Here is a 22771-nt window from a genome sequence, read left to right on the forward strand (position 1 = left end):
ACTTGGTTGTTACAGGTTACAAAATATTTATCCACTTTATTTAGTTTACTGCAAAACAGGATACAATCCGTTTATTATTAGCTAACCATTGATAGCAATTTCAATTTCTGACACAAGTTTTCTACGTGCACCCGCTTAGGTCAATATGTAGAGCGCAGATCCATGGATCATAGGGTCGCGAGTTAGATCCCCGGGCAGGGCGTATGTTCTCGCTCCGTGACGATTTGATAAAACACATTGTGTCTGAAATCATTCGGCCATCACCTCTTGATTCATGTAGGAAAGTTGTCAGTTACTTGCAGAGAACAGGTTTGTAGTGGTACAGAATCCAGGAACACTGGTTAGGTTAATTGCCCGCCGTTACACATATTAACTGAAATAGTGTTGAAAAACGGCGTTAAACCAAAACCAACAAAACAAAAATACCTGTTCTTTAGACATCGGAGTTTTATGCACTCCGTCAAATGAACAAAGCAGTTGTTCGGGAAACCTGACTGAAATTTGTATAAAATATTATTTTGTATCAAAAAGTTTTCAAGCTGGTTATAAACTGACCTTTCTAAATCTTTAGAAACTATGCATAAAATGCTAACTACAGTCCCCAATATGTGTTTGACTTTTCTTCTTAGGAAGGGGCTTTAGTTATTTTCTTAACCTTCTGTTGAATGTCCATTGACACTGTCATTGGAAATATGTTCTCAATATTACCATGGTAAAATATGTAATGCGCAAAATTGCACATAAAGTTAAAACTCGAACATCTAGAACGAGAAATGTATCCGGTACACTTGATGTGAATACACTGGTCACTATTGCAATTTACGGCTGGTGGCTATAACGAAGATTTGAACAAATACCAGTCCGCTACCCTTCAGATGTCCCATGGCCCAATGCCTTAGACCAATTGACCAAGGTTAAGCAAATTTCTCATTTCTTTTTTCATTTGTACAGAACAGTAAATGCATCTAAGTCAGGTATAGTTCGCACGCACTGTACTCGCATTTATTTTCTCATCTAAGATCCAGTTGACACAAGAGAAGCTAGGCAAATTAATAATGGAAAATACAAAAAGGGAAATTCAATGTTTACTGCTGCTACAGATTCTTTGACTTTAACTTTAATTCCACCCAAAGTAATTTAATGGAACGTAATCCTCTTAAATAATGATGAAGTAAGTCCTTTTGTATGCCAAATACATCACATTTTTAAACAATGACTTTATTGTTACTTATATGGATTACACAAAGGGAGAAGATTGAGCTCACAAAACATCAACCTTGAAATATTATATGTTATATTTCTTCCTTTTTCTCAGCTATTGAACTGATTTTAATGGAACTACAAGACCCTTTTTAAACATACGTAGGAATATTTATTGCTTTAAGTGATAAGTGATTGGTATGTTTTCATTAATTTAATGCCTTTACTTGTATTCGTGGGAAATTAAAATATTGACAAACATTACCTTCCGCGGCGAATTCACTAGGTGGATATATTTTATTGACTTTAAACTCGGGTTATATAGCAACATACACTTACAGCAGAAACATATTTTGTTTTCAAAGGGTACCAGACATAGCACAAGGATTTCGGTTGTAATACTGATATACGGAGGAAAAAGTAGGGTCAGAGCTGGAAAGGGGAAACCTCCCTCTAGGGATTTTCAAGACCCTACATTTCTAAAAGCACAATGTAGAGCATGACTGGGACCATATTCATGAAACATCTAATTTAAAGTAAATAATCAATTTCTTATACTTAATAAGTTTTATGAATACGGCCCCTGAACTTAATAACAGTTTCGGTCTGTCAGTAACTGTTTTCAGATGTTTTTAAAATGTAAGTGTTCATTTCTGTATTTTTCAGAGTTAAACAAAAAGTAATTTTATTGAGACGGTTTGTTCCGTGAGCATTCCATGAACATTTTGAAAGGTGTTTAATTTGATTTCTAGGGTTGCCAACGGATGAAGTGTGCAAAGAAATTCGAAATGTTCTATAATGTGAAACTCCATAAATACCTACTTTCAATGAAAGTTTTGCATTTGTCAAGAAGTGTTCAACGGAAATTGTGGGAGATGTACAGCCAGGTATTATGAATCTAATTCCCACTGTTCTGTTCACAGATAAGATTGATCAAATCAGTAAGAAAGTGGGACCAGTTTAAATTATCTGATGTTCATATTTCTAGATCAATTTCGGACTAAGTGTCTGTAAGGAAAACAGTAGGGGCTGCATGTGATAATGGGTTAAATCTAGTTTCCGTTACGTCCATAACTATGTATTTTCTTATACTTATATTATACATATTAAGTATACCTACCTGTCAGAAGATGCTTTCGTGATATTCCTGTAATTTCATTTGAATATAATTAACAGTTAAAAGCTGTTAATTACATATTTGAACAACCGATGTCTGTTAAATTCTCATCTGATAAAACTACAAATTCTACGTCTTAAAAATGATATAAAACATTTTAAAAATTTACATTAAGAATTTATAGTTCAATAACCAATTAATCATTTTCTTGGTAACGCACACGTTGTATTGAAAATTACATCATCCGAGATATTGTTGATGATTAGATATAAATATGTAAATTTTATCTATATATGACATATTGTGTTTTGTAAACAAATTATGACGAACAATGTTGTCACTTATAGTCTGCATAAACATGCTTATGGAAACGTATAAAAGAGACTGTTATGAACAAAGTACCCGACTGCCAGACACTAGACTAGCTTGAATGATACTTCCAAGTATATATGTTCAGAAAATTAAAAATGTGTGGGAAAATTCTAAACGAAATGTACATTCAAAATTTATAATAACTTAATAACAATATTTTGGTAACGTACACCTGGTAGTGTGAATGACAAACTCAAAAGTGGTATCTTTTGTGATTAAATATACATCTATATATTTTTCCTATATACATAACATGTCGTGTAATTTATAAAACATTTATGACGAATAGTGCCTGTCAGTATTTTCTGAGACATGTTATTGGTAACGTTTACATTAGACTTTACCGGAAAAATATCCCGACCGCCAGATGGCAGAATTCCCGGAAAGATACATTTAGCTATCTAGCTATGTACTTCATAAAATAATAGACTGAATGTAGAAAAATCTCTAGGGATGGGAATGGGGTCAAAGATGTCAGTTCAAGGTCTAAAGAAAAATCAAATGCTAATTAATAAACATACTTTTTTGACGTTATATGTTCTGTTGATTTATTCAAACTATAACTGTATACACGAGGCAGAACTGATCTGAAAGCGTTGCTTCTATTCATTGACACTCTTATCACGTTCCTGTATCATTACAATTCAGATCAATTATAAATAGGATAACGTAATAACGGATCCATTAAAATCTCCCGGCGGGATAGTTAATTGGTCCATTATTCTGCAGCTTTCATCTCTTTATGATGCAATCATGGGATGCCTGAATATATCTCGTAACCTAAAGCTAATTTCCATCTATAACTTGACACTCTATCAGCGAGCATATGTGACGATAACGATGATGCACCGAAGCCGTAATAAATATAAACAGACAATTAATGTAAATCGTTTCAGTTCATATGCTCAAAGCAATGTTTTCAACCGTTATCTCAGTCCATTAAGCATGTTGTAAAAATAACTATTACATGTACTTTTTGTTTGTTTTTATCACATTACGATGGATGGCACAGAATTACGTAAATTTTCCCTATAACTCATAAACGGAATGTGATAAAGACAAGAGGAATTATATTCAGTGACAAAACATACTTATTTGGTTTGTATGTTAAATTTCTACCCTGTTAGTTGCACGGTACACGTTTTGAAGTACACAGGAGTACCAGAAGTGGGACTGATTAGTCCAAATAATAGGACGTTTCGGGACAGCGTGATAACTTTTGAATGTCGCTGTTTCCGTCACGTCCAAACCTATTCTGCATATTTCTGTGAAGAAATTCCCAATTAAAATCCGTTGGGAACGTTTTCTGGTACCTGTACAGAGTATCTGTAATGATTACATCTCTGATAATGAATTTATGTTGACATTGAAGCATAAACTTGCCTCGCTGACATTTTATGAATGTATATCTGTAATTTAGTGTCATATCGGCAGTGTGTCGTTATTGAAACCGGTGTCAGGGTAGATATCTCCTCGCACCTGTCACATCATGTTTTCAAAGATTTAAGTCTCTTATTTAAAATTATGGATTAAATTCAACCCATATAAAGTTTCTATATGAATATTAATGTTTAGTTTATTGAAACAAGTAAGTCTGGCCAGTATATTATGACTTTTTTGGATTTTTTAATGTCTTTGTTTTCTTAACAGTAAAATGCAGATACGGGTAAGGCTTAGAGGGATGGCAGCTATAAAATATCAGATCATAAAAAAAGTCATCCCGATAAGCTAAATGAGTTAGGCTAGGGACTGATTAGCTTAAGGCTACAACTTCAGCATAAATTACCAGACATTATTGCCCGACTGATGCTCAAATTTGCTTGATATAGTCATCATTGCACAAAATGTATTCGCATGTTCAAATGTGTTGTTAAAATGCAGCGAACAGTCCCTGGTCGCTTTCCCGTGGTGTTATATATAGTGCGCTTAATACTGAATGTCGTACTGTTGCTGATGCTAGCATTTCACGAGGTTTTGTTCTGAATGAATGAGTTTGATTTTACGGCGAACTGACACAAAAAAGGTCAGATATCGCCCAATTTGATTATTTCACGAAACTGGATAATGCATCTTTGTTAAAAACTATATTTTCAACGTATGATTATGCCATGGATGTACGTTTTTTTTCAATTTTTAGGTTCTGCACATTTCATTAACCGGAAGTGATTGCGTAACGTCATTTAATCGGCATACGACAAACGAATTTTTTTTTTAAACTGAATAAATAGCAACTATATTTAAACGTCAACGTTTCTACCTTTCATAGACAATTATTATGTTAAATGAATTGATACATTGAATAATTCAGAACAATACTAAAAAAAAATCAGCTGGAAATGTGCTAATCTCTTTAATCATGATAAAACTTCTTAAAAACCAACACAGGAATTTATACTTTTTCACATTAAAGACCATGTATGTTAGTTAATAATTGTGAGGTTTCAATAAATCTACATTATAGAAACAATTTTTTTCGCGACAGTCGATAAAATTGTGATTTTTCCATAAAATACCATTACATAAAAATTCTCAGGGACGGACCGATTTCTAATGTTGGTAAAACTTGTGGTCCAACCCTTTTGTATTATCACACCTTTGCAAAATTTCAAAATATATCTTAATGTACAGTAGTATTATGTCTTGATGTAATGTTAGTTTGCTGTTGTATATATATTTACATATGTATCTGTATATTATTGTCTTGATGTACATTTACCATCATGTCTGTGTGATAATTGCAATAAAATATGATTAAACTATATAAAAAAAAAATTGTCAGATCAATCTAGCAAAAATCCAGCAAACAACCCTATCTTTTAAATTTGTCGCATTTTCTATGTACTTTATGATGTTTTAGAAATTAGGGTTTAATCACATTCTAACTGTATAAAAAAATTTGATTCGAACGTTCAGTACTAGCTTAACATTTTCACAACTAAATATCACCCTTCTGTGTCGATTCCTGTAAAATCCAGGTCATTTGCTTATAAATTTACTGTTGCATGTTATACAAAGATATAAAATATTGTCGTATTTTAATTTGTGAGTTATTCAAGGTGTCATTATACGGTAGATTCAAAGGAATAGTACACTGTCCTGGTTTCTTGATATTTATGCATGTACACTTGTTCACATATTAAGTGAAACCTTCGTATTAAAGATGTATAAATGTCTGATACCTGCTCAGAATATTTATTTTCTGATCTAAGCGATTTCAAATTGGGTCATCTATGGCAATGAAATATGTCTACAGATCAGAAAAACTTAACACTCTAGAGGATTGATTTTATACATGGCCAGAGTGATCATTTAACTTTGTCTGGACTCGGGCTGAAGTGTGCCATCTTGGTTTACAACCAGCTAGCTAGGTCAAATCATACAAAAACATTGTAAACGCTCCAGAAGCTACATGCTCCTCACATATATATGAAACCTGGTCATTTAGAAGTTTTAAATATGTTTGAAACTGCTGCATCATTTTGTTCTCTAAATCCAGGCCACTAGGTCAGCACGTCTGAAAAACCTCCGAACACTTAAACATTTGATAAAAATAACTGCATAAAATCTAGATCATCGGGTTAAATAATTGAAATACATTGACATTAGAAATTTTGCATGGACACTTCTCTGATTCATTCTTAATACAGTTGTTACCTTCCATGATAAAGGTTGAAATGACATATATCAAAGGTCAAAATGTCAAGAGGTCAGCAGCCATCATGGTCCTTTCGGTTTTATTTTATGCTCAGTAGTGCTATTTTTTAGTTTTCGTTTTTAATCTGTATTTATAAAAATACATCTATTTTCAAAAATGTTTGCGCTACAAATTACACCTTGCTTGAATTGCGTTATGGCCTGGTGCAAGACGTAAATCTTTTTGTCGCTTTTGCCTTCCATAACCTGTAAGTGTAGAATCCCTTTGTGTGAGTGTATGCGTGCGTATGTGTTCGGGTTTAACATATGTTAGAGATTCACTTTTATTTACACTGTCCCGTGTCTTTGGAACATAGTGGGGGTAAGAGTGAGGTTGGGTGCGCACCATAACCCGGTTTAAGCTCCCCAGTGGTGTTTTTGCCACTGACCGTTCCAAGGCGGTGTCCCACTGTGTTCCTTTATTTGTTCGTTTTGTCCTCGTGCGTTTGCTTTGTATGCGAGTGCGTGTGTGTTTGTAGGGTGCACGTCTGCGTGCTGTGGGTTTCGTTTTGGGGAGGCTGCGTTTTTGGAACATGACATTCCCTGTTTGATATTTTCCTTGTTTTTAACGTCTTTCTCAATCATATAAACGACGGTGTCTACTTGCAGCAGTGAGCACAATGCCCAGTTTTACAGTGGTGCCTCACTGGAATATCACGCACGCCGTAGACACGTGACATGATACCCCACCCAGTCATGTTATACTGACACTGGGCCGACCAGTCCTTGTACTGTTCTCTTAATGCTGAGCGCCAAGCGAGGAAGCTACTAGTACCACTTTTACGTCTTTGGTACGACATGGCCAGGGATCGACCCTAGACCTCCCGCACTCGAAGCGGGCGCTCTACTACTAGGCTACCGAGTCGGTTGGACATTTATGATAAATGCAGTGTTAGCTGAATTTGTCTTATACCTGTTGCTGTATCAATCAAACCGAGTCTGCAATTTTCACTGTTTGCCTTGTTCTCGGTGCTTCCGAGGGATCTACTTTCCAGATTTTATTTCTGTCTATACAGGCGTTCATATTGTTCTTTAAATCCAAACTCGAACAGTTGTTCACCGAAAGTGATGGAATAATGCCTAGATGTACGGTGTACGGAATGAAAATTATTTTATGAATTAATGGCAACCCAGTAAATTTATTAAAATGGCACTGTTACTGTCTTTCTAAAGTTAAAATATGATATTAAAACATCCAACAAACAAGCGAAATAATTCAAAATAAGTCTTAAATTAGCTTGAAGTAGGCGGCTCACTTTAATCATAGCCAAATATATGCAAACGGACCTATACATTTTTTTTTTACCATATTATAGGCCATATGTTTATTTACGACTGAGAAGTTTCATTAAAATCTACATTTTAGAAAAATTTCTATTCGTGAAAATGTTATGAAAGTTGCAAATTTCCCACAGACTCCCATTATGAAAAATTGCGCGAGGTCCAAATTTTTCAAATCGGTCTAGTAAAAATATCAAGCACACGATCCTATCATTTTTATTAGCTGAATTTTCTGAGTATGTATATTCCGAAGTTTTTAAAAATCAAGAGTTTGATAAAAGTCTACATTGTAGAAAAAATTTCGATCCGAAATTGCAGAACTACCTTTAAGTTAAAAGAGGTTACGACCAAACTGTATGGTGTTCAACCCATTTACAGCTTCCCTCTTTGTGTCTGACGGAAGAGGGGGAGGACTCTGTGCTAAGCAGTTTTTAAATCCCACCAGGACTGAACTGTTTTGATTTATGTCTTCTGGCCTGTTTCGTCGGGCCCTTAATGGCGGTTCTCTTGATGCTCTGTCTTTTCCAAAGGCATTCAGTGCATACGTTTTTGGTTCTTATATATATTGTACAGAAACATTTTTGTGTTTTACATGCCATGCATTTTGTTTCCATTGCGTGTTAGAGATTCCCCTAGCGGGGATTACTTTTATTTACACTGTCCCGTGACTTTGGAACATGGTGGGGGTAAGAGTGAGGTTGAGTGCGCACCATAAACCGGTTTAAGCTCCACCACTGACTGTTCAAAGGCGGTGCCCCACTGTTTTTCTTTATTTGTTCTTTTTGTCCTAGTGTTTGCTTTGTATGTGTGCTGGAAGTGTGTACGTGTGCTGTAAGATTCGTTTTAGGGATTTCTCGCTTGCAGTTTAGATAAAGCTTTTTTTACTAGCAATATTATTAAACTTTATACAATAAGAACCTGTGACGAAGTTTGTAAAGCCCTTTCCTTTTTATTGAACAACATTTACATCAGGTTACGTGTGTAAGAGATTTACCTGGAGGGGATTACTTTTATTTACACTGTCCCGTGTCTTTGGAACATGGTGGGGGTAGAGTGAGGTTGGGTGCGCACCATAAACCGGTTTAAGCTCCCCAGTGATGTTTTTGCCACTGACCGTTCCAAGGCGGTGCCCCACTGTGTTCGTTTTGTCCTGATGTGTTGGCTTTGTGTGTGTGTGTTCTTTTGTTTGTTCGTTTTGTCCTCGTGTGTTGGCTGTGTGTGTGTGTGGTGCACGCGTCTGCGTGCTGTGGGTTTCGTTTTGAGGAGACTGCGTTTTTGGTGCGTGGCATTCCCTGTTTGATATTTGTGTTTGTTTATTTTGGGAATGCAGTTTTTAGACAAGTAGTTGGTATTCCCATGGGAACAAATTGTGCACCCCTTGTCGCAGATTTGTTTTTATATTGTTATGAAAGAGATTTTATGTTGAGCCTTTCTCCAGATACGCAGGGAGATGTTATAACTGCATTTAATAATACATCACGATATCTGGATGATATTTTTAATATGGATAATCCGTTTTTTTGGTCAATTGGTGGGTACTATATATCGTACGGAGCTTCAGTTAATTAAAACTAACAATTCGGACACTGATTCTTCGTTTTTAGATTTACATCTCTCTGTTTATGACAATATTATACATACCAAAATTCATGGAAGATTGCAGGAAAAATATGGCCTCCTGTGTTTTTTTCTTCAATTTGGCCTAGTAACCTAGTTTTTTACCCAACAGGACCTAATTTTTAACCCGTCTTAAATTTCATGGAGACAAATATTGACCAATTTTCAATAAGATTGGACCAAAAATGTGGCCCGAGTGTAAACAAGCATTTTCTTTCATTTGACCTAGTGACCTAGTTTTTGACCCCGACTGACCCAGATTAAAATAGAAAAAGTGGAAACTCCACAGGTCGCTCAACACGACAAAAACGAAAATGTTGCAGCTAATTGGTGGGTACTATTTATCCTAGGGAGCTTCAGTTATTAAAACTAACAGTTCGAATACTGATGCTTCGTTTTTAGACTTACATCTCTCTATTTATGACAATACTATACATATCAAAATTAATGACAAGAGGGATGATTTTAACTTTAGTATTGCAAATTTTCCCTATTTGGATGGGGATGTACCTCAGGCTACATCTTATGGGGCATATATTTCTGAATTAATTCTGTTTGCCAGGGGGGTTCGTTTTGAGGAGGCTGCGCTTTTGGTGCGTGACACTCCCTGTTTGATATTTTTCTTTATTTTTTTGCCAGAGCGTGTAGTCATGTCAAGCATTTCAATGAACGTAATCTTATATGTTACAAGTAAACTTCTTCAGCAAGGCTACCGTTATTATAAATTGCGTAAATATTTTGCTAAATTTTACTATCGTAATTCTGATTTAGTTTTAAAATTCAATAGTAATTTAAAGACACTACTACGAGAAGGTATTTCTAAACCCGTTTTTTTATGGGGATGTGGTTTACAAACTTTGTAAGATCTTGGGTCATGGTAATTTTCCAAATGTATTTGGTAAAATTATAAAACGTTTTATTAAAAGAGGTTACGACCCAACTGTTTTGAGACATACTGCATGTTTAGTGTTCAACCCGTTAACAGTTGGACACTACGCTTCCCTCTTTGATTGTGTCTGACGGAAGAGGCGGAGGACTCATGATAAGCAGTTTTTAAATCCTACCAGTACTGAACTGTTTTGATATCTGTCTTCTGGCCTGTTTCGTCGGGCCCTTAAGGGTGTTTCTCTTGTTGCTCTGTCTTCTGAAAAGGCATTGAGTACATACGTTTTGGTTCTAAAGGTTTGCTTTTTATATTTTTATACACGAGAATTTTTGTTTTACATGCCATGCTTTTTTGTTTCCATCACGTGTGTTAGAGATTCACCTGGAGGGGATTACTTTTATTTACACTGTCCCGTATCTTTGGAACATGGTGGGGGTAAGAGTGAGGTTGGGTGCGCACCATAAACCGGTTTAAGCTCCCCAGTGGTGTTTTTGCCACTGACCGATCCAAGGCGGTGCCCCACTGTGTTCCTTTGTTTGTTCATTTTGTCCTCTTGTGTAGGCTTTGTGTGTGTGCGCGTGTATGTGTGTGTGTTCTTTTGTTTGTTCGTTTTGTCCTCGTGTGTTGCCTTTGTGTATGTGTGTGTGTGTGTTTGTGGTGTGCACGTCTGCGTGCTGTAGGTTTCGTTTTGGGGAGGCTGCGATTTTGGTACGTGGCATTCCCTGTTTGATATTTGTCTTTGTTTTTTTTTATTGAGCATGCTACCGTCCACGCCCTCTAGCCCCGGGCTGAGCAGAACACAATATTTGCACATGCTGAAAGTACAAAAAACAATTTAGAAACACCCGCAGATGTGTTCATACGGCGATGCACATGGAAGCTTCAATGATACACAAGCGTGTAAATAAAATCTGGAAAGTAGATCCCTCCGAAGCACCGAGAACAAGGCAAACACAGAAAATTGCAGACTCGGTTTGATTGTGTCTGTTCATGAGCAGTAATGGAAAATGCAACACTGCCCAAGCCCCATAGCACCGGCTTAAGCAGTATTCAATCTTCAAATCTAAATGAATTGAAATCAATGATCCCGAAGGACCAGAAAATATAACAACAAAGAGAAATATCAAACAGGGAATGCCACGCACCAAAAGCGCAGCCTCCTCAAAACGAACCCCCGACTGAGATGAAGTTGGGGCGACTTTTTAACTCCATGAAAAGCGGCGTATGGTCCCCAGATAAAATAATGGGTTTGCCCTAAACGAGAAAACAATGGGCAGAACTAAACAAACTGGAATTTAGAAAGGGGATCTGAGGTTATGAAGCTTGCATATCACAGGAACTGCCAAAAGACAAAATTAAAAAGCAGGCACCATATCCAAGGGGTGATTATACAATACCCAAAGCTATAAAAGCGGGAGTATTGGAACCACCCAGGCCGAAATGATCATGCTGAGAAACTAAACAGTACCAATAACACGACATAAAGTCGTGCTGAACGATCTGAGAAGATCGAAATATAACAGCCCTGATTGAATGTACGGGGAGACTTTTTACGGCCGCCACACGGCACAAACAACGCTGCAGTGATAATAAAATATCAAACCGAGTTCGTTATTACTCTTCTTGGTTGCATTCTTTGCTTCCAAAGGATCTTTTAACAGATTTTATTCATGATACCAAACATTCTGACCAAGGGTTATGAATTAGAAACATGGAGGGGATTACTTTTATTTACACTGTCCCTGTGTTTGGATCATAGTGGGGGTAAGAGTTAGGTTGAGTGCCCACCATAAACCGGTGCCCCACTGTGTTCCTTTGTTTGTTCGTTTTGTCCTCGTGTGTTGACTTTTATGTCGTGTTATTGGTTTAGTATTTCGGCCTGGGTGGTTCCAATACTCCCGCTTTCATAGCCTTGGGTATTGTTTAATCACCCCTTGGATATGGTGCCTGCTTTTTAATTTTGTCTTTTGACAGTCAGTTCCTGTGACACGCAGGCTCCATAACCTCAGATCCCCTTCCTAAATTCCAGTTCGTTTATTTCTGCCCATTGTTCTCTCGTTTGGGGCAAACCCTTTACTTTATCTGGGGATCAAACGCCGCTCTTCATGGAATTACACGCCTCAACACGTGTATCATTGAAGGTTCCATGTTCACAGCCGTTTGAATACATCTGCGGATGTCTCTTAATTGTTTTGTGTACTTTTAGCATGTGTAAATGTTGAGTTCTGCTCAACTCGGGGCTAGAGGGCATGGACGGTAGCATGCATCTCCACTACCGTTCATGAACAGGCTCAATCAAACCGAGCCTGCAGCATTTTCATTTTTGTCGTGTTGAGCGATTTGTGAAGTTTTCAATTTTCTGTATTTTTGTATGTTTGTGGTGTGCACGTCTGCGTGCTGTAGGTTTCGTTTTGGGGAGGCTGCGATTTTGGTACGTGGCATTCCCTGTTTCATATTTGTCTTTGTTTTTTAAACTCTCCAGTGGTGTTTTTCCCCCACTGACCGTTCCAAGGCGGTGCCCCACTGTGTTCCTTTGTTTGTTCGTTTTGTCCTCATTTGTTGGCTTTGTGTGTGCGCGCGTTTGTGGTGTGCACGTCTGCGTGCTGTGGGTTTCGTTCTGGGGAGGCTGCGTTTTTGGAACGTGGCATTCCCTGTTTGATATTTGTCTTCGTTTTTTATGAAGATCGAATAAAAAATGTGGCCGACTAGAGTGTTAACAAAATATTCCTTTGATAGGACCTAGTGCCCTAGTTTTTGACCTCACATGACAAAGATTCAAACTTGGCCTAAAGATCAAGATAAACATTCTGACCAAGTTTCATGAAGATAGGTCATAGACTGTGTTCCTTTGTTTGTTTTGTCCTCATTTGTTGACTTTATGTTTGTCTTTGTTTTTGTATGCGCGCGTGTGTGTGTGTGTGTTTCTGGTGTGCACGTCTGCGTGTTGTGGGTTTCGTTTTGGGGAGGCTGCGTTTTTGGTACGTGGCATTCCCTGTTTGATATTTGTCTTTGTTTTTCATAAATGTGGCCTCTAGTGTTAACAAGCTTTTCCTTTAATTTGACTGGGTGACCTAGTTTTTGACCCCACATGACCCAGATGTCATCACGACAAACATTCTGACTAATTCTCATGAGTTTCAAACTTAAAATGTGGTATCTGGAGTGTGAACAAGATATTCCTTTGATCTGGCCTAATGACCTAGTTTTTGACTCGACATGACCCAGATTCAAACTTGGCCTAGGAATCATCAAAGTAAACATTCTGACTAAAAAAATACAAAATCTGTAAAAAAGTTTCATGAAGATAGGATCATAAATGTGGCCTCTAGCGTGTTAACAAGCTTTTTCTTTGATTTGATCGGGTGACCTAGTTTTTGACCCAACATACCCGGATTTGAACTTGGTCTAGAGGTCATCAAGACATACATTCTGACCAAGTTTCACGAAGATAGGGTCATAAATGCGGCATCTAGTGTTAAAAATCTTTTCCTTTGATTTGATCTGGTGACCTAGTTTTTGACCCCAGATGACCTAATATCAAACTCGTACAAGATTGTATTGACGGTAACATTCTGATTAAGTTTCATTAAGATTGGGCAAAAATGTGACCTCTAGAGTGTTACAAACTTCGTAAGATCTTGGGTCATGGTAATTTTCCAAATGTATTTGGTAAAATTATAAAACGTTTTATTAAAAGAGGTTACGACCCAACTGTTTTGAGACATACCGCATGTTTAATGTTCAACCCGTTTACAGTTGGACACTACACTTCCCTCTTTGATTGTGTCTGACGGAAGAGGCGGAGGACTCTATGATAAGCAGTTTTTAAATTCTACCAGGACTGAACTGTTTTGATATCTGTCTTCTGGCCTGTTTCGTCGGGCCCTTAAGGGTGTTTTTCTTGTTGCTCTGTCTTCTGAAAAGGCATTGAGTACTTACGTTTTTGGTTCTAAAGGTTTGCTTTTTAGCTCACCTGTCACATAGTGACAAGGTGAGCTTTTGTGATCACACAGCGTCCGTCCGTCCGTGCGTCCGTCCGTAAACTTTTGCTTGTGTCCATTCTAGAGGTCACATTTTTTGTGGGATCTTTATGAAAGTTGGTCAGAATGTTCATCTTGATGATATCTAGGTCAAGTTCGAAACTGAATTTCAAAAACTAGGTCAGTAGGTCTAAAAAAAGAAAAACCTTGTGACCTCTCTAGAGGCCATATATTTCATAAAATCTTCATGAAAATTGGTCAGAGTGTTCACCTTGATGATATCTAGGTCAAGTTCGAAACTGGGTCACGTGCCGTCAAAAACTAGGTCAGTAGGTCTAAAAATAGAAAAACCTTGTGACCTCTCTAGAGGCCATATATTTCACAACATCTTCATGAAAATTGGTCAGAACGTTCACCTTGATGATATCTAGGTCAAGTTCGAAACTGGTTCATGTGCCATCAAAAACTAGGTCAGTAGGTCAAATAATAGAAAAACCTTGTGACCTCTCTAAAGGCCATATTTTTCATGGGACCTGTATGAAAGTTTGTCTGAATGTTCATCTTGATGATATCTAGGTCAGGTTTGAAACTGGGTCAAGTGCGGTCAAAAACTAGGTCAGTAGGTCTAAAAATAGAAAAACCTTGTGACTTCTCTAGAGGCCATATATTTCATGAGATCTTCATGAAAATTGGTCAGAATGTTCACCTTGATGATATCTAGGTCAAGTTCGAAAGTGGGTCACGTGTCATCAAAAACTAGGTCAGTAGGTCAAATAATAGAAAAACCTTGTGACCTCTCTAAAGGCCGTATTTTTCATGGGATCTGTATGAAAGTTTGTCTGAATGTTCATCTTGATGATATCTAGGTCAGGTTTGAAACTGGGTCACATGCGGTCAAAAACTAGGTCAGTAGGTCTAAACATAAAAAAACCTTGTGACCTCTCTAGAGGCCATATATTTCATGAGATCTTCATGAAAATTGGTCAGAATGTTCACCTTGTTGATATCTAGGTCAAGTTTGAAAGTGGGCACGTGCCCTCAAAAACTAGGTCATTAGGTCAAATAATAGAAAAACCTTGTGACCTCTCTAGAGGCCATATTTTTCATGGGATCTGTATGAAAGTTGATCTAAATGTTCATCTTGATGATATCTAGGTCAAGTTCGAAAGTGGGTCACGTGCCATCTAAAACTAGGTCAGTAGGTCAAATAATAGAAAAACCTTACGAGCTCTATAAAGGCCATATTTTTTATGGGATCTGTATGAAAATTGGTCTGAATGTTCTTCTTGATGATATCTAGGTCAAGTTCGAAACAGGGTCATGTGCGGTCAAAAACTTGGTCAGTAGGTCTAAAAATAGAAAAACCTTGTGACCTCTCTAGAGGCCATACTTGTGAATGGATCTCCATAAAAATTGGTCAGAATGTTCATCTTGATGATATCTAGGTCAAGTTCGAAAGTGGGTCACGTGCCAGCAAAAAATAGGTCAGTAGATCAAATAATGAAACAAGAGGACCATGATGGTCCTGAATCGCTCACCTCTTTCCACATGATCCAGTTTTGAGTATGACGTCGTTTTTTCTATTAGTTGACATAGTGACCTAGTTTTTGAGCTCATGTGACCCAGTTTTAAACTTGACCTAGATATTGTCAAGATAAAAATTCTGACCAATTTTCATGAAGATCCATTGAAAAATATGGTCTCTAGAGAGGTCACAAGGTTTTTCTATTATCTGACATATTGACCTAGTTTTTTAAGGCACGTGACCCAGTTTCAAACTTGACCTAGATATCATCAAGGTGAACATTCTGACAAATTTTCATTTAGATCAATTCCAGGGTATGGCCTCTAGAGGTCACAAGGTTTTTCTATTTCAAGACCTACTGACCTAGTTTTTGCTTGCAGTTGACCCAGTTTCAAACTTGACCTAGATATCATCAAGATAAACATTCAGACCAACTTTCATACAGATCCCATGAAAAATATGGCCTCTAGAGAGGTCACAACGTTTTTTCATTATTTGACCTACTGACCTACATTTTGATGGCACGTGACCCACTTTCGAACCTGACTTAGATATCATGTAGGTGAACATTCTGACTAATTTTTATGGAGATCCATTCACAAGTATGGCCTCTAGAGAGGTCACAAGGTTTTCCTATTTTTAGACCTACTGACATAGTTTTTGACCGCACATGACCCTGTTTCGAATTTGACCTAGATATCATCAAGATGAACATTCAGACCAACTTTCATGAAGATCCATTGAAAAATATGGCCTTTAGAGAGGTCAGAAGGTTTTTCTATTATTTGACCTACTGACCTAGTTTTTGACGGCACGTGACCCACTTTCAAACATGACCTAGATATCATCAAGATGAACATTCAGACTAACTTTCATACAGATCCCATGGAAAATATGGCCTCTAGTTATGTCACAAGGTTTTTCTATTATTTGACCTACTGACTTAGTTTTTGATGGCACGTGACCCACTTTCAAACTTGACCTAGATATCATCAAGGTAAACATTCTGACAAATTTTCATAAAGATTTTATGAAATATATGGCCTCTAGAGAGGTCACAAGGTTTTTCCATTTTTAGACTTACTGACCTAGTTTTTGACCGCTCGTGACCCAGTTTCAAACTTGACCTAGATATCATCATGATGAACATTCAGACCAACTTTCAAACAGATCCCATGAAAAATTTGACCTTAAGAGAGGTCACAATTTTTTTCTTTTATTTCACCTACTGACCTAGTTTTTGAGGACACGTGACCCAGTTTCGAACTTGACCTATATATCATCAAGGTGAACGTTCTGACCAATTTTCATGAAGATCTTGTGAAATATATCGCCTCTAGAAAGGTCACAAGGTTTTTCTATTTTTAGACCTACTGACATAGTTTTTGAAGGCACGTGACTTGACCTAGATATCATCAAGATGAACATTCAGACCAACTTTCATACATATCCCATGAAAAATATGGCCTATAGAGAGGTCACAAGGTTTTTCTATTATTTGACCTACTGACCTAGTTTTTGATGGCACGTGTCCCAGTTTCGAACTTGACCTAGATATCATCAAGATGAACGTTCTGACCAACTTTCATGAAGATCTTTTGAAATATATGGCTTCTAGAGAGGTCACAAGGTTTTTCTATTTTTAGACCTACTGACCTAGTTTTTGACCGCACGTGACCCAGTTTCGAACTTGACCTAGATATCATCAAGATGAACATTCTGATCAATTTTCATGAAGATCCATTGAAAATTATTGCCTCTAGAGAGGTCACATGGTTTTTCTATTTTTAGACCTACTGACCTAGTTTTTGACGACACGTGACCCAGTTTCGAACTTGACCTAGATATCATCAAGGTTAACATTCTGATCAACTTTCATAAAGATCCCATGAAAAATGTGACCTCTAGAGTGGTCACAAGCAAAAGTTTACCGACGCACGCACGGACGGACGACGGACACCACGCGATCACAAAAGCTCACCTTGTCACTTTGTTAGAAGCAGAAATCAGTTTGAAACTGGGTCAACTGCGGTCAAAAACTAGGTCAGTAGGTCTAAAATTATTAAAATCTTTTGACCTCTCTAGAGGCCATATTTTTCAATGGATCTTCATGAAAATTGATCTGAATGTTCACCTTGATGATATCTAGGTCAGTTTCGAAACTGGGTCACGTGCGGTCAAAAACTAGGCCAGTAGATATAAAAATAGAAAATCCTTGTGACCTCTCTAGAGGCCATATTTTTCACGAGATCTTCATGAAAATTAGTGAGAATGTTCATCTTGATGATATCTAGGTAAAGTTTAAAACAGGGTCACGTACCTTTGAAAACTAGGTCAATGGGTCAAATAATAGAAAAACCTTTTGACCTCTCTAGTGACCATATTTTTCAATGGATCTTCATGAAAATTGGTCAGAATTTTTATCTTGATAATATCTAGGTCAGATTCAAAATTGGGTCACATTAGCTCAAAAACTAGGTCACTATGTCAAATCATAGAAAAAACGACGTCATACTCAAAACTGGTCATGTGGGAGGAGGTGAGCGATTCAGGACCATCATGGTCCTCTTGTTGTATTTTTATACATGAGCATTTTTGTGTTTTAAATGCCATGCCTTTTTGTTTCCATTACGTGTGTTAGAGATTCACCTGGAGGGGATTACTTTTATTTACACTGCCCCGTGTCTTTGGAACATGGTGGGGGTAAGAGTGAGGTTGGGTGCGCACCATAAACCAGTTTTAGCTTCCCAGTGGTGTTTTTGCCACTGACCGTTCCAAGGCGGTGCCCCACTGTGTTCCTTTGTTTGTTCGTTTTGTCCTCTTGTGTAGGCTTTGTCTGTGTGCGCGTGTTTGTGTTTGTGTTCCTTTGTTTGTTCGTTTTGTCCCCGTGTGTTGACTTTGTGTATGTGTGTGTGGTGTGCACGTCTGCGTGCTGTAGGTTTCGTTTTGGGGTGGCTGCGATTTTGATACGTGGCATTCCCTGTTTGATATTTGTCTTTGTTTTTTAACTGTCAAATTGTTGACCACGACTGACGACGGACACAGGGCGATCACAAAAGCTCACCTTGAGCTCTGGTGAGCCAAAAACAAATGACGAAAAAAATCACATGTGATACAGGTAATACGACTATGTATAGCCAGATATTTCCAACCACAGAGAGTCCATTGCATCTCGCGTATTCGCATTGTATTGTATTGCACTATCATCACTGCCACATAAAAAACAAAGACAAATATCAAACAGGGAATGCCACGTACCAAAAACGCAGCCTCCCCAAAAAGAAACCCATAGCACGCAGACGTGCACACCACAAACATACACGCACACACACACATCATATTTCGCACATAGAATGGGCGAAACAACAAAGGCACAGACCGAAATTTGTGAAACACAGACACAACATTTGCATTGTGTAAGTTCAAGCCAATCTATTCTGGTGCTGGTGTATATTGTTAGATTGAATACTGCTTAAGCCGGTGCTAGGGGGCGTGGGCAGTGTTGCATTTTCCATTACTGCCCATGAACAGACTCAATCAAACCGAGTCTGCAATTTTCACTGTTGCATTGTTCTCGATGCTTCCGAGGGATCTAATTTCCAGATTTTATTTACTTCACAACAGCGGGTGTTAAGTGCTGTGTGGCGGCCGTAAAAAGTCGCCCCGACTTCATCTCAGTGTTGTTATATTTTCTGGTCCTTCGGGATCATTGATTGCAACTCATTTAGATTTGAAGATTGAATACTGCTTAAGCCGGTGCTAGGGGGCGTGGGCAGTGTTGCATTTTCCATTACTGCCCATGAACAGACTCAATCAAACCGAGTCTGCAATTTTCACTGTTGCATTGTTCTCGATACTTCCGAGGGATCTAATTTCCAGATTTTAATTAAATCAAATTAAGATAACGTTATAGATGGTCAGCGATAGTGAATTCATCAACAACTCTCCAAGGACTATTTAGTGTATGAATAATTCCTCTGGATCAGGAAGATGAAATATCTGTTGTACTATATTTGTACAGAATTGCGACGTCGAGGGACGTAATGATACAGAAGTTCTCCCACATACATATGACCTGAAACTGTTTTTCTTAATATTGGAAACACGTTTACAAGTAGTTTTATTTATATCGTTTTTAGCTCACCTACGTGACAGGGTGAGCTTTTGTAATCGCATTTAGTCCGTCGTACGTTCACAATTTTTGTGAACACGATAGAGACCACATTGCAATCAGTTTTAATCAAACTTGCACACAACTTGTATTGGAATAATATCTCGGTTCCTTTCGAAAATTGGCCAGATCCCATCATGGGTTTTAGAGTTATGGCTCCTTAAAGGGCCAAAATTTAATATTTTTATAGGGACAACATTTTGCAATCAACTTTAATCAGACTTGCACACAACTTGTACTGGCATAATATCTGGGTTCCTTTGGAAAACTGGCCAGATCTCATCATGGGATTTGAAGATTGAATACTGCTTAAGCCGGTGCTAGGGGGCGTGGGCAGTGTTGCATTTTCCATTACTGCTCATGAACAGACTCAATCAGTAGATCCCTCGGAAGCACCGAAAACAAGGCAAACAGTGAAAATTGCAGACTCGGTTTGATTGAGTCTGTTCATGAGCAGTAATGAAAAATGCAACACTGCCCACGCCCCCTAGCACCGGCTTAAGCAGTATTCAATCTTCAAATCTAAATGAGTTGAAATCAGTGATCCCGAAGGACCAGAAAATATAACAACACTGAGTCTGCAATTTTTACTTTGGCCTTGTTCTCGGTGCTTTCGAGGGATCTACTTTTCAGATTTTATTTACTTCACAACAGCGGGTGTTAAGTGCTGTGTGGCGGCCGTAAAAAGTCGCCCCGACTTCATCTCAGTGTTGTTATATTTTCTGGTCCTTCGGGATCATTGATTTCAACTCATTTAGATTTAAAGATTGAATACTGCTTAAGCCGGTGCTAGGGGGCGTGGGCAGTGTTGCATTTTCCATTACTGCTCATGAACAGACTCAATCAAACCGAGTCTGCAATTTTCACTTTGGCCTTGTTCTCGGTGCTTCCGAGGGATCTACTTTTCAGATTTTATTTTAGAGTTATGGCCTCTTAAAGGGCCAAATGTTGTGTTTTGGCTTTTGCAGCCATATAGAATCAAAGAAGAATATCCAACAGGGAAAGCCACGTTCTAAAAACGCAGCCTTCCCAAATGCGCACATGATCAACACACGCACACAAAGCAAACACACGGACAAAACGAACAAATAAAGGAACACAGTGGGGCACCGCCTTGGAACGGTCAGTGGCAAAACCACCACTGGGGAGACTTCATTTATGCTTGCAAAACATCTTTAACAACGATAATTCTTGGATTCCATGATGAATCTGTCAGATCCATTCATAAGTTCTGGAGTTATGGCACCTTGTGAACACGATAGAAGTGACATTTTATATTTGATTTTAACCACACTTCCACCCACCTTTTGTGTGCGCGCGCGTGTGTGTGTGTGTGCGTGGTTGCACGTCTGCGTGCTGTGGGTTTCGTTTTGGGGAGGCTGCGTTTTTGGTACGTGGCATTCCCTGTTTGATATTTGTCTTTGTTTTTTAAGTCACAATAAGATCTCGGTTCCTTTCGAAAACTGGCTAGACGTAGCTATCCGCGCCGTATGTGTGACTGGAGTATAAAGCAGAATTCAATCTTCAAATCTAAATGAGTTGAAATCAATGATCCCGAAGGACCAGAAAATATAACACTGAAATGAAATGGAAAAAGTGGAAACTTCACAGGTCGCTCAAGTCGAGACGACTTTTTACAGCCGCCACTCAGCACTTAACACAATGGTGGAGTTAAAATCAATTACATAAATGCAACTTTTTCTCGTTCTAACCAAAATGTATTACGGGGCTTTCAGTTTTCTAACACACTATGTTGTACTGGGGCTTTGTTTACTTGCCCATTTTGGTTGTTACTCAATCAACAATAATAAATAAATAATTACCATATATATATATACAAGATTTAAACAAAAATTACATAATATTTTTACCATTTTTTTTACAATTTCATTTTAGAGACTTTCTTAGTCAATAAATAAATAACATCAATCAATCAATTAAATAAATTATTTTACACCATCAACAATAATTTAAAAACAAAATCACGTAGAAGATATGCAACCCTTCCCCATCCTTCTTCTGTAGGATGGCCCAGCAACTGGACTGAGAGACGAACATGAACTTCCTGTCATGTCGACTTCACAGCCCAGTTGCTGAGCAATGTGACGGTAATACCGAAAAGTGGGCAAGATATTACACCACCTGTGGCACAAGACAACACTGGGAAGGGTGCACTTACAGAGGAAAATAATTTGTATAATGTTTCATTTAAATTTCATTTGCCTTCTGGCAAGGACCCAGATTTTATCCTTAATATTATGTACATTCAATGAGCGCCAGCGCTCTGCGACTTCTGGAAATGAACTCAATTTATGAGATACTGGGATTTTGGATGGCTTTTTGTTCAGCGTACCAGAAAGCTCTATTTCCAGTTTCCAATCATTTCTAAATTGTCTTTCACCATCCTGGGTCCATGTCCTACGCTTACGCTCTTTTTTCCCAGAGGAATATAATCTCTTCTCCTTTCTGCTAGACAAAGACAGAGTCAGTGTCCTCACATCCTGTGTAAAAAAACAAAGACAAATATCAAACAGGGAATGCCACGTACCAAAAACGCAGCCTCCCCGAAACGAAACCCACAGCGCGCACACCACATACACACATACACGCACGCACACACAAAAGCCAACACATTAGGACAAAACGAACAAACAAAGGAACACAATGGGGCACCGCCTTGGAATGGTCAGTGGCAAAAACACCACTGGGGAGCTTAAAGCCATTGTCCGTGGGATTTTATGGACTCAAAAGGGGTATAGATCTGACTGATTCATTCAGGACTTCTGGTGAAGTCAACGGCGTCAGTACTGGGGTATGGGGCATTGCTGCACGTCCTGGCAGACTTTTCAAAGTTACGAAACAAACACATTCTGTAAATGATACCGCACGTCCTGGCGGGAAAGGGGGAGATGTTGGACGCATGATATTT

This window comes from Mercenaria mercenaria, chromosome 3, assembly GCF_021730395.1.
Source record: "Mercenaria mercenaria strain notata chromosome 3, MADL_Memer_1, whole genome shotgun sequence".
In the NCBI taxonomy this organism is placed as follows: domain Eukaryota; kingdom Metazoa; phylum Mollusca; class Bivalvia; order Venerida; family Veneridae; genus Mercenaria; species Mercenaria mercenaria.